Source organism: Ostrea edulis, chromosome 7 (genome assembly GCF_947568905.1).
Source record: "Ostrea edulis chromosome 7, xbOstEdul1.1, whole genome shotgun sequence".
In the NCBI taxonomy this organism is placed as follows: Eukaryota; Metazoa; Mollusca; class Bivalvia; order Ostreida; family Ostreidae; genus Ostrea; species Ostrea edulis.
Window position 1 is genome coordinate 80,799,792 of NC_079170.1, and position 16,427 is coordinate 80,816,218.

Here is a 16,427-nt window from a genome sequence, read left to right on the forward strand (position 1 = left end):
AATAAAAAATGTTCAATTCGATAAGACTTCCACGTTTAATGATCTGAGTATATTGACAAGTTTATTCAACATTCTGAAAAAAGCAACAGTACATAACTGTAATTCTAATGCTTATTTATGAGAAGTATAATTGTAGCTATGATGAATTACTATATGCATTGCTAACATACCAAGTCTGCGTGCGGAATGTGAAGTATGGCGATGGAAACATTGAAAATCTTATATGGAATATCGCCAGATATGTTAGGAGACGTTAAATTCAGACTAACATAATTTTAGATATTTAATCTTTTGGAAATTTCTGAAGTTCGTACATGCACATATGACAAGATATCTTTCAAATTTGAAGCTTCAACACTTTGCAATGAATTTTACAAAAAACAAACATCAGAAAGTAAACAATTTTTAATCAGTTAAAAAACCTTATACAGCTTTGAAGTGGATAAAGGTGTTCAGGTATCATCTGTGGTCATTATATTTAAGAAATTGGACTGGATTGAAGATGTTTTGGTTTGTTTGTTGTAAACTGTTTTGTACATTTTCCAATAATCTCAATTATATGTATGCACCTACAAGTGAAATTATGATTTATAGGGAAACTGTGTTAGATGTAGCATACAATCATTATCCCAACTAAATGTACGTATTACTTATCAATGAATCTGTGGTGTCTGGGACTCAGCCTTGATTACATAACAAAGAATTACGAGTGTTGCATCTCTCTCGTAACTCAACAACTGGCATTAACTTTTGCTGACCATTAGATATACCTTAACTAAGTATTGTAAAACTTCAACATAATTAAAAATGGAAAAATAAAAATTTAAGTTACAGACACCTGAAACTGTTATGCACGCGTCTTATTCGTACTGTTTGTTCTACATTTAATAGCTACATGTATATTTATCACTATAGATCCGTCTGTCAAAAGATCGGCACAGAGCTCATGTTTTTTCCATCTTGTATGAATTACTTACCAACTAAAAATAAAGCTTTACCTAGATATCTATCTAAACCAGCAATTAACTTGCGACTCGAAAGGAATTTACATTTCTCTCACCCACATTAATTAATCAAATTGCACCAAATTGCGTTCTTGTGCTAAATTCAGTTCCTTGTTAAGAGTACAGTTATATAATTAAGGATGAAGCAATAATTTCTGAGCGCAATGATACAAAACATTTAGAGTAACCTTGAACTCGTGCATCTTCCGATACCAGTCTCGGGGGCTCCGCCCCCTCGACTGGTATCGGAAGATACACTCGTTCAAGGATACTCTAAATATTACTTCTCCTACGAACAACCAAGAAATATAAGGTAATTCCGTCCGAGGCCAAGGTTGCAAAATAAGCGGTAAATATTTCATGGCCACTTATAAGAGAGTATTTTTCTCTCATATTTCATATTTCATTTTCCTTGTGCCCAACGACGCCATATTGAGAATTTTCAAATTAATTAAATTTTCGCAATACAAATAGAAATGACCCAAGAGGCGAAAACCTTAGTTTGGCAAGCATTAGAGTTATTCCTCTTTTAATAAGAAGGCAAGAGAGGCATCCACAGAATATGAAATATTTAAACATCTTACCTGTACAAACTGAAATATTAACATCAATAGCTCTAACTATAGTATAGAAAATTGACACGCAATAAAAATGATTCTTTAGGCCTACAACAATATGGCTCTAAATTCGCTCTTGAGCACATATTGACCTAAGATTTTAATAGGAGGAATAGAATGTAAAATATTAAACAAATTAAAATAAAACATGTTTTATATCGGAACATGTATCGCAAATATATAATATAGATAAAATTAGCAGAATTCTTGATCATTTTATTATTATTATTTTTTTAATGAAGTTGATAATTTTAATTAGATTTACGTATGTGTTGGAGGACATTTTCAACCACGTCAAAATGATACACAAGTAAATTGAATTAATTCCACGCACACGATATATCTTAATTTATAACTGTTTTGGAAGGATAACATTTACGTACTATAGTGTGTTCATGCTCAAAATGTCTCAAATTAAATAGAAATTGATGTTTATTTCTCCTCATGTTTTGAACGTAACGTCTGTCAGCCACAACACATCGGGGACATTGTTATATAAAGAGACACTGTTTACGCTAATTCTCTTTTCTTTCTAGTCTACCGATTGAAAAATTAAAACTTTATCAAAAATATGATCATTAATCCCCCCAAAAGTCATGTAGGCTGAAATACTTACAAATCTTCGGAATAGCACATATCGCCCTGTTCATTTGACAGACACTGTCAAATGAACTGGACGTTATGTGCTATTTATAGAGTTGATCTCAATACTAAGTGCGTCTAAATGTGATCTGGAGGTTAATAATTTAATCTTTTCCCAGTGTTATCTGCATCCGTATTTACCTTCCGACTGTTAGCACTCCAGATAGAACCCGAACAGCCGTGAATGACTGTCTGTTCATGTGTGACGTTCATCTGTTAAGTTACGTGCAGACCAATAATACAAGCTATATAATACCAAGTTTGGCACAAATATCACATTAATATGAAAAACGAAAGGATTAACTTGGAATTTTTATAAATGTATGATTCTGTTCACTTGTTTTCCTTACAGAATAAGTTTACTAGATTGCATAATTATGTAAATAACACAAGGACTGACAGACATTGCATGTGAATTATCTAAATAACACAAGGACTTACAGACATTGCATGTGAATTATCTAAATAACACAAGGACTGATAGACATTGCATGTGAATTATCGTAACGGTGACAGACATGACGACGTCTGTTCATGTTACGTGAATTTCAAAGCCGCATGTTGCATTCAGATTTTAAAAAGTTTAATTAATTTAACAAATAAGTGTATAGATCTATATTGAAGATATTAAAGCATCATATCACAGTGTTGTTTGTTTGTTGTTGGGGTTTTTTTTGTTTTTGTTTTTGTTTTTTTTTTTTGGTTTTTTTGTTGTTGTTTTTTTTTTGGTTTTTGGTTTTTGTTTGTTTGTTTGTTTTTTTGTTGTTTTTTTTTTTTTTTTTTTTTTTTTTTTGTTAGTTTTACACAAACTAGAACTATACAATTATTTTCTTTTGTTAATTCAAGAGTTAGAAACATCTGGGCATGTTATAATTTAGCGTAGATTTTTTTTTACGTCAAATCATTTAATTCTATAGAGAATTTTATATTGATAGGTCTTGTCAAATTCTAATTTATCTAGTTTAATATTGTGCATGAACATAAGAAATTTAATTTGAATAGTAAGGTTTATAAAAGCAGCTGACAAACATGAAAAAGACTGACCAAACAGGTAGGGTGGGGGCCACAATAGGGGATCAAATATTTGCATACAAATATATCGGAAAAATATTTTAAAATCTTCTTCTCAAGAACTACGGAGCCAGAAAAGCTTATATTGACATGAAAGCTTCCTTACATAGTGCAGATTCAAGTTTGTTATAATCATGCCCCCGGGGTAGGATTGAACCACAGTAGGAGATCAAAGTTTTGCATATATCTTTAAAACAAGAGGCCTACAGGCCTTATCGGTCACCTGAATACTAGTGAAAAAGTATCACTACTTCCATGGGCTATGAAATCTAGAAAAAAAAAATCCTGTTCTGAATATCTAAGCTAAACTTTAATGTTCAGCAACAGTATAAAACAAGATGTGTTCTTAAAACTTCACTGCCCTCAAAAGAGCATACACTGATGAAAGGCATTAAATAATGGGTGGATTAAATTAAACCATCAAAATATATGACTAATTTGGACTCATCTTAAAGTCATAATCCTGGGTTGTGAAATTCAACATTTTTTGTAAATCCTTTTCTGCTATTCCTAAGTATGCATTTAGATTTTATACAGTATCAGCAAACTTACACATAAATACTATATACTAAGTTTGGCCTCACCCTGGGGTCAAAACCCTTACTCTGGGGAAAATCAAATTTACAATTTTGGTAAAAGACTACCTGCTCTATCCATTTAGTTTCAATTTAGTATCAAAAACACTAAAGGAAATGTTATTTAAGTGTTTTACACATAAACTCTATATAACAAGTTTGGACCCGCCCTGGGATCAGAACCCCTATCCGGGGGATCATGAAATTTACAATTTTGGTAGAGGCCTTCCTGCTCTACATCACTATGCATTTAGTTTTTCTTACATATGTGTGGTTCTTGAGAAGAAGATTTTTGAAAGTTTGTCATTTTGGGGCAGTTTTTGCCCTGCCCCTAAGGCCCCATGGGTGCAGGAATCCTGAAATTTACAATTTATGTTCCCTTTGTTCTAAAAATGTTTTATACCAAATTTGAAAAGAATTGGAATGATATTTATCAAGAAGAAGTTAAAAATGTCTATTGTTCACACATTTAATAACTGACCATTTTGGCCCCAATTTTGGACAGTTTTTGCCCTGCCCCTAGGGCCCCAGGGGTGTTGGAGTCCTGAAATATACAATTTATGTCCCCCTTGTCCCAATGATGCTTCATACCAAATTTGAAAAGAATTGGACTGGTAGTTATTAAGAAGAAGTTTAAAATGTTCAATTGTTAACGCACGACGGACGACGACGGACGAAAACCAATTGCAATAGGTCACCTGAGTTTACTCAGGTGACCTAAAAAACCTGTGATTTGATATATGTAATTGCAATTATATAGGAACTGCAACATTTTGGAAGATGTCCATGGCCATATATGTATTATTATTCCATGAAGCTTGTATTTAATGTAATCATGATAAAAAAAAAAATGAAGATTTTTTAGAATTTCATATTGAATTACATTTACATGGAAACCAGATGAATGAATAAGAATTTGTAGAGATCAAGAAAATATTTAATTTTATGTACAGAACATGTTACCTTACAACAATACGAAACATGACAGGCCACACACATCCGAAAGTGAACTTAAAAATTAATCATGCTGAGAGAATGAGAAAATACAGAGAGAGTTGGAATGATGACCAAAAACGGAAGTATCATGTCTAACAAAAACCAAGGTACCATGCATGATGGAAACCAAGGCCCCCATACCTTGTGAAAGCCCGGGTACTATGCCTGAAAACAAACTCAGCTACTGTAGTATCCGACAAGATCCCAGCAACAATATCTAACCAAACTGTATTTGAGAAGCTCTTTAATGTGAGTGAGCTGGATGAAAATATTTTAACAAAAAGTTTATCTGGTATCCTGTCTGATGAAAACCCAAATTCCATGTCTGACAAAATCCAAGGTACTTTGCATGATAAAAACCCAGGTCCCACACCATATGAAGGAAGGGGTACTATGACTGACAATAAACCAGATATCTCTACCTGAGGCACTCGACGGAAACCAAACTTCCACATTTGATCAGAACGAATCTCTTTTTGTATGACCAAAACCCAGGTACGAAGTCTGATAACAACTTACATACCACATTTGAAAAAAAAAAACCTAGATAACATATCAGATCATTCTTCTTTGTTTTTATTTGCAGAATATATTAAGTAAAAAATCATAAGGGTATAGATCTTGCATGGCAAACATCATACATCCGAGAGAAATTTGTATATGGAACTGTTACAAATTTGTCAGATATGAAGAACACAGTGACCTTAATCAGAGATGCAGGTTCGGACACCACAATGTAGATCTATACATTGTAGATAGTATAGATATCGGGGTGTCTGTTAAGTTACATTAGACATGACATGTCTTTATTGGACCTGCGTTACAGGATTTGTATGTTTGTGTTTATTATGGTATGGTAGTGGTCTGTCATGTTACACTATACGTCTGTCATTTTACAGTATATGAATTTCATGTTACGGTATATGTCTGTCATATGTTACGGTATGTGTCTGTCATGTTACGGTATATGTCTGTCATATGTTACGGTATATGTCTGTCATGTTACGTTATTTGTCTGTCATGTTACGTTATATGTCCGTCATCGTTACGTGACACAAATTTCAATCGTTCATAAAATATCTATTTGTGAATTTATTATCTATTTTTGACATTTTATAACTTATTTAGAATCTAAACTTGATATGCAAATAAAAAAAATCAGGAAAAAATCACGTCTAAATATTTCCTAATTTGTCCCCAATTGTATCCTCAAGAGCGAATTTAGAGCCATATCAGGATGACGCATGACGTCATTTGGCCTATATCTGGTGAAAGTCTTTCATGCATATGAAGGTTTGAACTGTGTTACTTTACGCCAGCAAATGTAAACTAGCGTTATACGAAAAGCATGCCGGTGTGATGTTGTTCATAACTCATGTGCCTCAAAAATTAACATTTATTTCTCTGACATATTTACATTATATTTTCATTTCTGTCAGAGAATATAGTCATACTATATGCAGGGGCGGATCCAGGAATTGCGGTTACGGGGGCGCCACTTTTATGAGGCAGGGGGTCTGGGCCCGCCTTTAGGCCCCCGATGGATCCAGGGCGAAGCCCTGGTGGGGACCCAGCCCCCGGAAGCTCCTGGATTTTACAGGGCTTGAAATATGTCTCCTATTTAGTCATTTGTACTATTTTCTATCCTTTTTTATAAGGTGAAATTAATAAAATGACGCAAATATTAGGGTTTTTTGGAAATAATTAAGTTATCCTATCAAAGTAATTCAAGAAATCAAAAGATTCTGTCATTTAATTCTCCGGGAGTGGAAGAAGTTATTGCTTCTTATATCGTTTAATACATTTTTCTAAACAAGATACCACGATTTACCTTAAATTTGAAAATTTTAGGGGGGGGGGGGGCGCCGGCTGCTGCCCCCTTTAAATCCGCCACTGCTATGGATTCGGGTTAGAATATGTCCTCAGTACCTCTTGCTTGTCGGAAGAGGCGACTTAATGGGGCTGTCCTTTGGATGAGACCGCAAAAACCGAGGCCCCGTATCACAGCAAGTATGGCACGATAAAAATCCATCCCTGCTCAAAGATCCCGTGGGGACCCGGGTTAGAATAGGTCCTCAGTATCCCTTGCTTATCATAAGAGGTGACTAAATGGGGCGGTCCTTCGGACGAGACTGTAAAAACCAAAGCCATTGTCACAGCAGGTGTGGCACCTCCCTGCTCAAAGGTCATAAGCGCCGAGCATACTGCCATAGGCCTAAATTTTACAGCCCTTCACCGGCAGCGTCTCTATATGAGTGAAATATTTTCGAGCGGGTTGTTAAACAATATCCAACCAATCCCTGCTCAAAGGCCCTAAACGCCGAACGTACGTAGGCCTAAATTTAGCAGCCCTGTTTCCATACGAGTGACAAAATTATCGAGACGGACGTTAAATAATATAATATACAATCAATCAATCTATGTCATTCACAGGGCTAGCATTTAAATCTAAAGACATAATCATTGGAAATGTAAATATATAGTTATATTAATACCTATATCCTTTTTTCATTTTAAAAGCCCCCCCCCCCCCCCCCCCCCCCCCCCCCCCATTCGGCTAACCTTGGCCGATTACGGTACATCGGATAACAACAAGCAACTATATCATGTAAAGGAGAAAAATTTGGCGGCACAATTTGACACCTTTAGATAAATAAAGCCTTCCTTTCGAGCTTGTAAAAGAACGAATCCATTGTTATAGACACCTGGAACCAAGTACAAAGAGTTTAAATAATAAACATGATATACACTACATGTAATAAGATAGTTAATCAAACAAGGCATCTAATCCCACCTCTGGTGTTTCCAGGAGTCCCAAATCGTTATCTTAAAAAAAACTCTAGATTGTATCCGATTATCATCCAGTATACACGCACGCATCTCTCAGGCTATCCCGTATTTTACTCTATGCCTGAATTCTGCATACAGGGATTGTTGAATAAATTACCGCCGCCTTCGTACACGCCAGCGTCTATCAATAAATATGGATGATTATCGTGAATATTTGAGAAAAAGTCGGACGCCCAGAGTTAAAGGAAAACCGCACCTACTTGTAAAGATGCGGGTTATTTCATTTCTTTGATATCGTTGTATTTATTCACCAATCATAGGCCCTCAGGGGCCGTACACAATTTTAACAATGAAACTGATACAATATACACGCGTTATGTTCTTGGCTAATCCGAGATTCCTCTGACTCTTACCCCCACTTTTATATTGTGGCATGTGCACATGTCTTAATATAAAAGCAAGGGTGCACATGCCACAATATAATAGCAGGGGTAAGAGTCAGAGGAATCCTGGATTATAGCTCTATACGCGTATAAATACCAGCGGCACTGCTTACCTTGTTTCTATCCGCCCGGCATTCATCCGAGAGATGTAATCCGATGGTTGCACAATATTATCATAGACACAGCTATTTGGCGGGCTGGAACTTATAGGACGATACCGCGTTCAGACTCCAACGGATAGATTCCCCGGGGTCTATTGATTCGTTATAAATGATGTTTGCCCGATATTGTCCTACTGTACATTACAATCTCTCATCAGAGGGCGTTACGCTCCACAACGTATCGAATATTGTGATTTTGTCCTTGTCGAAAACAAAGAATATCTCCTACACTTTAGAATAAATGTAATGCGTTTTATATATATATATATATATATATATATATATATATATATATATATATATATATATATATATATATATATATAAAACGCATTACATTTATATATATATATATACTTGCAATGTATACATGTATGTGTTTGATAAAGGGTTTATAAATGATAAATAATTAATTTTGATTTCCTAATTGTGAATTTTCTTTATTTTTGGATTAAGCATTTGAAAATTTATTGTTTTACTTCATGTTTGATCTCAGGGAGCGCATTTTCACACGTGTTCGCAATTTTTAACTTTAACACCTCTTTCCTGTTTCACTATGCATAGTGGTAATTGGTTTTTACAATCTATCAAATTTAAGATAAGATCTGAGGATTGCATTTTCTTTAATTTGGTTATGCTTATATATCTTTTACTCATTTTACTGTCGTAACTTAATGTCATTGAGCTTTCCCCTGAATTTGGAACTTTCTTTAGTTTATTTCATTGGTCAATTTAAATGCAAGTAGGCGGATCTGTCAAAATTGAGACATGTGTGAGTTTGCATGAGTAGGATTCTACCTAAATTCTTTGTGAAATTAAGTTTAACTTTTTCTTTATGAACCTTTATAGTTTGATCTTTGTTAAATTGAGATATACCAAAAACCTGACATTGCGAAATTCATGTTTGTAAAATTTGTTGATATTTGGACTTGAATAAATTTTGGAACTTTAGATAATACTAGCTGTGTTTCTACATAGAGTTACACACGTGCCATTATTACACTGTTTAAAGTTCACACACACTTTACAAATTGTGAATTTGAAAGATATCTCTCATATGTGCATGTACGAACTTCAGAAATTTACAAAATATTAGATATATAAAATTATGTTAGTCTGAATTTAACAACATCTCTTAACATATCTGGCGATATTCCATATAAGATTTTCAATGTTTCCATCGCCATACTTTACATTCCGCACGCAGACTTGGTATGTTAGCAATGCATATAGTAATTTATCATAGCTACAATTATACTTCTCATAAATAAGCATGAGAATTTCGTTTAAGTACTGTTGCTTTTTCAGAATGTTGAATAAACTTATCAATATACTCAGATTATTAACTGTGGAAGTCTTATTGAATTGAACATTGTTTCGTTGACAGAGCATCAAAAGGTCTGTAGCACAAGTTCATGTATATAGCCCACTCCCGATACAACAATTTATTAAAAATATATATAATATTTACTTTTATCCATTTATTCAGAGAATCAGACCCGGGAGAGCTATTCTTAATATCACAGATAATTAATATAATACCAAACTTGACAAAAAACACCCTTGGGTAAAGGGCTTTCAAGTTTGTTCAAATGAAGGGCTATGCCCCATTCAAAGAAGAGATAATCACAAAAATGCAAAAATACAGTGGGGTCATTTAAAAATCTTAAGAACCAATGGACCCAAAGAGCTGAAACTTACATGAAAGCTTCTTGACATGTGGAAATTCAAGATGGTTAAAATCGTGACCCCTGGGGGTATGATGGGACCACAATAGGGGATCAAAGTTTTACATACTGTCACTACCTGTTTTAACGACTTAGGTGTGTCGCGGCCGGGATTCAAACCCCGAGCCTTCCGCATGCGGGGCGACCGCTCTAACCCCTCGGCCACCGCGTTTTAGCTCAGGTGAGCTAAAAATAAACAACTAGCAAATGTATTTGAAGGTGCATTACCTATTTCAAAGTCCCAAAGAAACCAAATAATGGTAATAATTTGACAAATGTTTAAAATCATCGATGGAATATAAAGAAGGTGTTGCACGTCTATGTTACTCTCCGTTTAATATCTTGAGAACCCTTTGTTTGAAAGACATCAAACTTGGCAATCGTAACTACTCGGCTATTTCCGTAACGGTTACGGAAAAAGACGAGCGCGTGATCCGATTGCAAACTTGGTACACTGGTACAACTTCAGGAGAAGATGATCCCTATTAATTTTGAGGTCACATGGTCAAAGGTCAAGGGTCAAACAGGACATTAGAATATACTGTCCGCTTAATATCTTAAGAACCCTTTGCTTGACAGACATCAAACTTGGTACACTGGTACATCTTCAGGAGAAGATGACCCCTGTTGATTTTGAGGTCATATGATCAAAGGTCAAACTAGACATGGAAATATACTGTCTGCTCAGTATCTTGAGAACCCTTTTCTTATCAAGACATCAATCTTGGTACACTGATACATCTTCAGGAGAAGATGACCACTATTGATTTTGAGATCACATGGTCAAAGGTCAAGGGTCAAACTGGACATAGAAATATACTGTCTGTTCAATATCTTGAGAACCCTTTGCTTGACAGACATCAAACTTAGTACAGGTGTGTATATTCAAGAGGAAATGACTCCTATTAATTTTGAGGTCACATGGTCAAAGGTCAAACAGGACATAGTAATATACTGTCCACTCAATATCTTGATAACCCTATTGCTTGACAGACATCAAACTTAGTACACTGGTACATCTTCAGGAGAAGACCCATATTGATTTTGAGGTCAAAAGTCAATTGTTGAACTGGGCATAGTAATATATTTTGTCTCCTATATTTTAAGAATTATTTTCTTGATTGACACCAAACTTCGTACACTGGTACAGCACAACGAGTAGATGACCCCTATTGATTTTTAGGTCACATGATCAATTCACTCTTGACATAGGAAGATATTGTCTGCTCAATATTTTGAATTGATGATACTACTGTGATGATTAACGGTCGGGCTCGGAAAAGTCGGGCTCGGGATGTATATAGCTATTACGTAAACCGGGCTTTATTGCTGTGCATTACGGGGAAAAGAGTACCAATTCATTTCCCATAGACCTCAATGTTAACCTTTGGCCCTCTCACTAATTAACTATATCGATTTTAAATAAATGACCGTAAACATTTCAATGTTCATTCCAAGTGTTGATAAAAAATGACAAAAAATATATAGGGTCCCGTGCCTTTTATAGGCCATATTTGTACTTTTTTACAACACATAGCAATCTGCAGTAAATTACACACTTCATTTAAAGCACACCCCTACCATGGTCATTTCTCGATTTTGTACGATAATTTTTCATCCTGACAATTAATTTGAACCTCTATGATATTTCTTTCAATTCCAAATAATTTCACTCTTGATATTAGCCAATCACGCAACACCTAGACATTTATATCTCCGCTCAATCTTGGGTAAACTCCGTCCGGGTTACGCATACGGGGGTTTGGTACTCTCATTCCTATGAATGCGTCCGAGGGTAGTTCGAGTGCACATCAGTATATAAGGCGGTGATGAGCGATATTTCGCCAGTTCATTGTCGGAGCTTGAAGGAGTAAGATCGCAGCAGAAGCGGTAAGGCGAGAATAAATTCAACCCTGGTTATGTTTAGTATACGGTGGCTAGTATACTGGTTTTAGGGTGTTATACAGTGAATTAAAACTGTTTGTTATATTTCGATATAATTGTACTCATAGAGTTCTGTCTGGGTATAGGACAGATCTGGAGATAGATCCGAGACCCGTACTTGTATAGGATACATACCTGTCCCGAGGATACATACCTGCCCGGACACAGACCATATGCCTAATTAGATTTGTTTGCTCTTATATTAGGGATAGATAATCCTAAGACTTATCTGTATAATTATATTCACTCGTTCTTATTCACATCATTTTTCGTAATTATTTCTGATTGTCATTTTTCTATATATACAATCATTTATCTATCATTGTCTTGATCTATCCAAATTTACGGACCCAAACACGTTACACTACTATCAATTAAATGATGTGTGTATAACCCTTTTCAATTTTGCACCATGGGGGGCATATGTGTTTTACAAACATCTCTTGTTCATCTAGATTTTTTTAAATTGAAACACGCTTCTAGTTTATATAAATGTTTTATGTCAAATCTCTGTTCATTATCATGTGCCGAGTCTGAAGTAAGTTTCAAACCTGGACACTGTTTAATTTGTGAATAGGACTCTCAACAAACACGTCGAATACGACATGCAATACCTGTGTTTTAATACTTAAGGCTGCTAACGAGAACTTGTATGTTTTTCTGAATGAAAGTTGTTGACAAAGGCATGGTGCCTTTTACGAAAAACCGTTCTGAACTTTGCAAAGCTTTGGAAGAAAATACTTCAAGGCCAAACAAGGTAAATAACCGCTAAACAATTTCAGTTTATATGTATTCCAGTAGCAAATTGCTATGCTTAATCAATTTTTACAGGTGCATGTACTTCGAATAATATTGAACTTTATTAATGCGTATTAAACTTCCCAGACCAGAGTCATGTACGGTTGCCAATTGTTGGTTGTTGAAAATAATACATACGAGTATACGAGCTTTTGGACTGCAATAGTATAGAATATTAAATATTTGATACACTCGTAACATGTAACCGTATGCATTGTATCTGATATCACCTTTCATTAAAAAACAAAAAAAAAGATAATCTAATTTTCACGATTTCAAAAATTATATTTAGACTACATGTATAATGTATTGACACATAAAATGTATTAAGCTTGTCCCTAGCACTGGGGAATCCTTCAGGTATTTAAATGACAAATACGTAATGAGTATAAATATGAATGAAGGTCAGTTCTACGTCACGAGTGCTGACACGGAGCTCCGATTAGGGAAAATTCCCGCTTCGGTGCAACATCCTCTTTACGCCCCTTCAGGATCCACGCCCGATGCGCCCACGTGCACTTTATTTCAAATTTGAGAAAAATACCCGAGGCTATAAACTGCACCGCTTAACGCCATATATACTTCATGTAGCTCCTTATAAATATTTTTTATTAACATTTTACTTATATTTCTGCTGGGATATTCACAGCCATTCGAATAGTCGCACTATTATTTATCAAGATCCATACGCACATCGTTAATATTCATGAGGAAATGTTTAAAACATACTTTTGTATACCAAAATGCTTCTCGTGGCCACTGATTTGGTCAACGGATATTATATTTGCATAAATTCTTCCTTGTATTGAATATACATAGTGTTTGCTTTTATTTTCCGCCATTCAAAGTCAAATGATTCTTAAAATATTAATAATAAATTTACACCAATATTTTGACTGTAATAAACTTTGACTGTATCTCGATACAGGAGGCATCATGGACACTGCGATACCTAAGTGACATAGATCTAGGCCTAGTCAATATTTAGTCAGATTCTTCACTGTCATTGAAAAAGGATACTACGACATGCCTATATAATAATGTCAAAAGCACATTCACTATGTTTTAATTCATCATAATTTATTCTCTCTGTGAAAATATTACTGTAAGTGTACATCCGTGGTAACGTGCCCCGGGTACTTTTTTATTCAGGTCAGGGGTGGTTGGTATTTAAATAAAGTGCACCGTACCAATTAAGCTGGAATCTGTGGGCATCAGCTTTATTCATGTTAACAAATATTTGCATTGGTCGCTTACTAGTTTTAGGAATTTCGAAATAACCCCTAAGCATTCTAACCGATCCCTTCGTTTTGGCGTAATTCAAATCACGTACTTACAAAAACGACCCCAGATGATTGTGTAATATAAATGTAAGTTGTTTTGTTGAATATCAAACATTCTTGCCAAAACTAGACTACGAGCAATTAAACAAAAGAAAATATTTCCACAATGACAGTTTTGGAATACGTAACACTAGTTGGAGTTAGGGGGCGGGGACGGAGGGGCACCTGCAATAAAGATTTTGAATCTCGAAAATGTACTCATATATATTTTATTAGAATACGATATGAACTCTCTCTCTCTCTCTCTCTCTCTCTCTCTCTCTCTCTCTCTCTCTCTCTCTCTCTCTCTCTCTCATACATATGGATATATCAGTGACAGATTGAAAACACATACGTGGTAGGTACAAAAATGTATATATACGATTGATATATTAACTTCGTTCCGTTCCGTTTCGCTAAATATTGATATCCACGCGGATATTGGTACATGTCGGAACGACACCAAATTGTTTTCATTTTCTTTCTATTACTTTTAAAGATAATCTAGAGTAAAAATGCATGAACTGGTTTATATAAAGTTTTGCGTTTTGTAAACAACTTCATGATGCGTTATTTAAAAAATCAGTTTTATGCTGGATATTTGATGAATGATATTTTTTCTCTACAAATACAGCTGCTAGTCTTCTTTGCCTCTTTTTGTCCAAACTACGGATCTTCATTTTCGATGATTATAAAAAGAATAAGTCAATAACAACATACTATGTCTGCAGCATTAACACTTCCATTTCGATATGTTTCGTTCCGTTCCGCTAAATCCACACGGATATGGGTATTTAACGAACCGGAGCCAGCGCAGAAAATGTGCATTCTGTATCAATAATAAATGCATATCAAAAAATTAAATCTAGCTCACAGTAACTACAGATATCAAAGCCTACGAAAATCCCACAGGAGGGGACACAATTTTATATAAAAACTAGAACTTTAAAGTCCGGGATTTCATTTTACAACCATTTTCTTTTCAAAGTGGATTCCACTGCAAGGTCATCGTCGCAAGCCACGGCTGAAATGTCCGCTCCTCTCCTTAGGGTACATTTCAGTCGTGGCTTGAGGGAATGCCTCAAGGTATCCAACAACCGGCTCCGTTCTCAAGATACTCCACAACCGGCTACGTTCTCAATATACCACACAATCGACTCCGTTCCGTTTCGCAAAATACCAATAGCCCAGTTTTGAAGTCGAAGCAGTTGTATTCGGAAAACGTGTGACAATGTGCATAGTGCTGCATAATCAACACATTCGGGCAATTTGAAATGTCCCACAGGCAATTGTATCATTTAGGTTAGAAATTCGAACCCAAGCGACTGTTTACCCATCTTTTTAAATGTTAGAAGATATATTCAGATTTCTACGATCATTGTCACTAGTCTAGAAATATACATACCTCATCATGGAATTATGCATGTTTGATGTTATAAAAATATGCATGCCTAACAATGGATAATTCAATTACCTCCTATATTCAGATGCCTTGTGGTGAAAATATTCACTAATTCTCTTCGACAATGGACCACTTTCCTGCAAAAAGCGGGCTTTTCGGACGAACAACCCCCACGCGCAGTTCGTGCTTTCCGTGTCAGAATGTCCGACTTATCCTTGAATTCATCGATTTCTAGTGTACAATCAGAACTCGTAATAGGTCGTTGATCGTTACTAGGAAGTATTTTTCCCGGAATGTTATCAGTTTGATACGACTACATATATTTCTGATAGTTTATATACTCGGTGTATATGTACGGTGATATATTTAGGACATGCAAATGTTTTTTGTTTTTTGTTTCCTTCTTATGTTGGAAAATATTATGTCGCTCGAACGAGATATGATGTCGTTCGAACGAGATATTATCTCGTTCGCATGACTTATCATCTCGTTCGCACGAGATAATATCTCGTTCACACGACTTATTATCTCGTCTGCACATGATATCTCGTTCGCACGGCATAATATCTCGTTCGCACGAAATAAGTTTTTGGTTTTTTATTGGGTTTTTTTACTTTGCACCTACTATATACTTGATTGACCAAAGTCTGTGGTATTCAACATAGGCACATGAAGGGTGGATAGCTTGTATAGATCTTATGTTCATTCATTCATTCAATATTTTATTCCTCTTTGCAGAGAGTATATCAGAAATATATATATTACATTAAGGATGAATCATAGAACATATGTACAAATATGAAAATGTGAGAACAAAGAAAAAAAAAACAAAAAAAAAGAAGAAAAAAAAAACTACCATTACATAATTACATGTAAATGAATAAAAAAGAAAGGAAATGTAATATAAAAGGAACTTATTGTATACTAACTTTTAG

The 16,427-nt window shown here is 35.1% G+C and overlaps 1 protein-coding gene across 9 annotated transcripts in view; it reads right to left on the bottom strand.

Moving 5' to 3' along the window:
* Nucleotides 1-15,717, bottom strand: part of LOC125655848 (phospholipid-transporting ATPase ABCA3-like) — a 59,208-nt gene extending 43,491 nt beyond the window's left edge. For 2 of the 9 annotated variants that reach the window (XM_056145459.1, XM_048886377.2), the window contains exon 1: nucleotides 15,565-15,692. The gene's annotated coding sequence lies outside the window, so the exon portion shown is untranslated. Of the gene's footprint in view, nucleotides 1-2,237; nucleotides 2,928-8,251; nucleotides 8,491-15,564 lie in introns of those variants that run through there. The other 7 variants (XM_056145458.1, XM_056145457.1, XM_048886375.2 and 4 more) reach the window with 6 other exon arrangements.
* Between the last annotated feature and the right edge of the window lie 710 nt (nucleotides 15,718-16,427).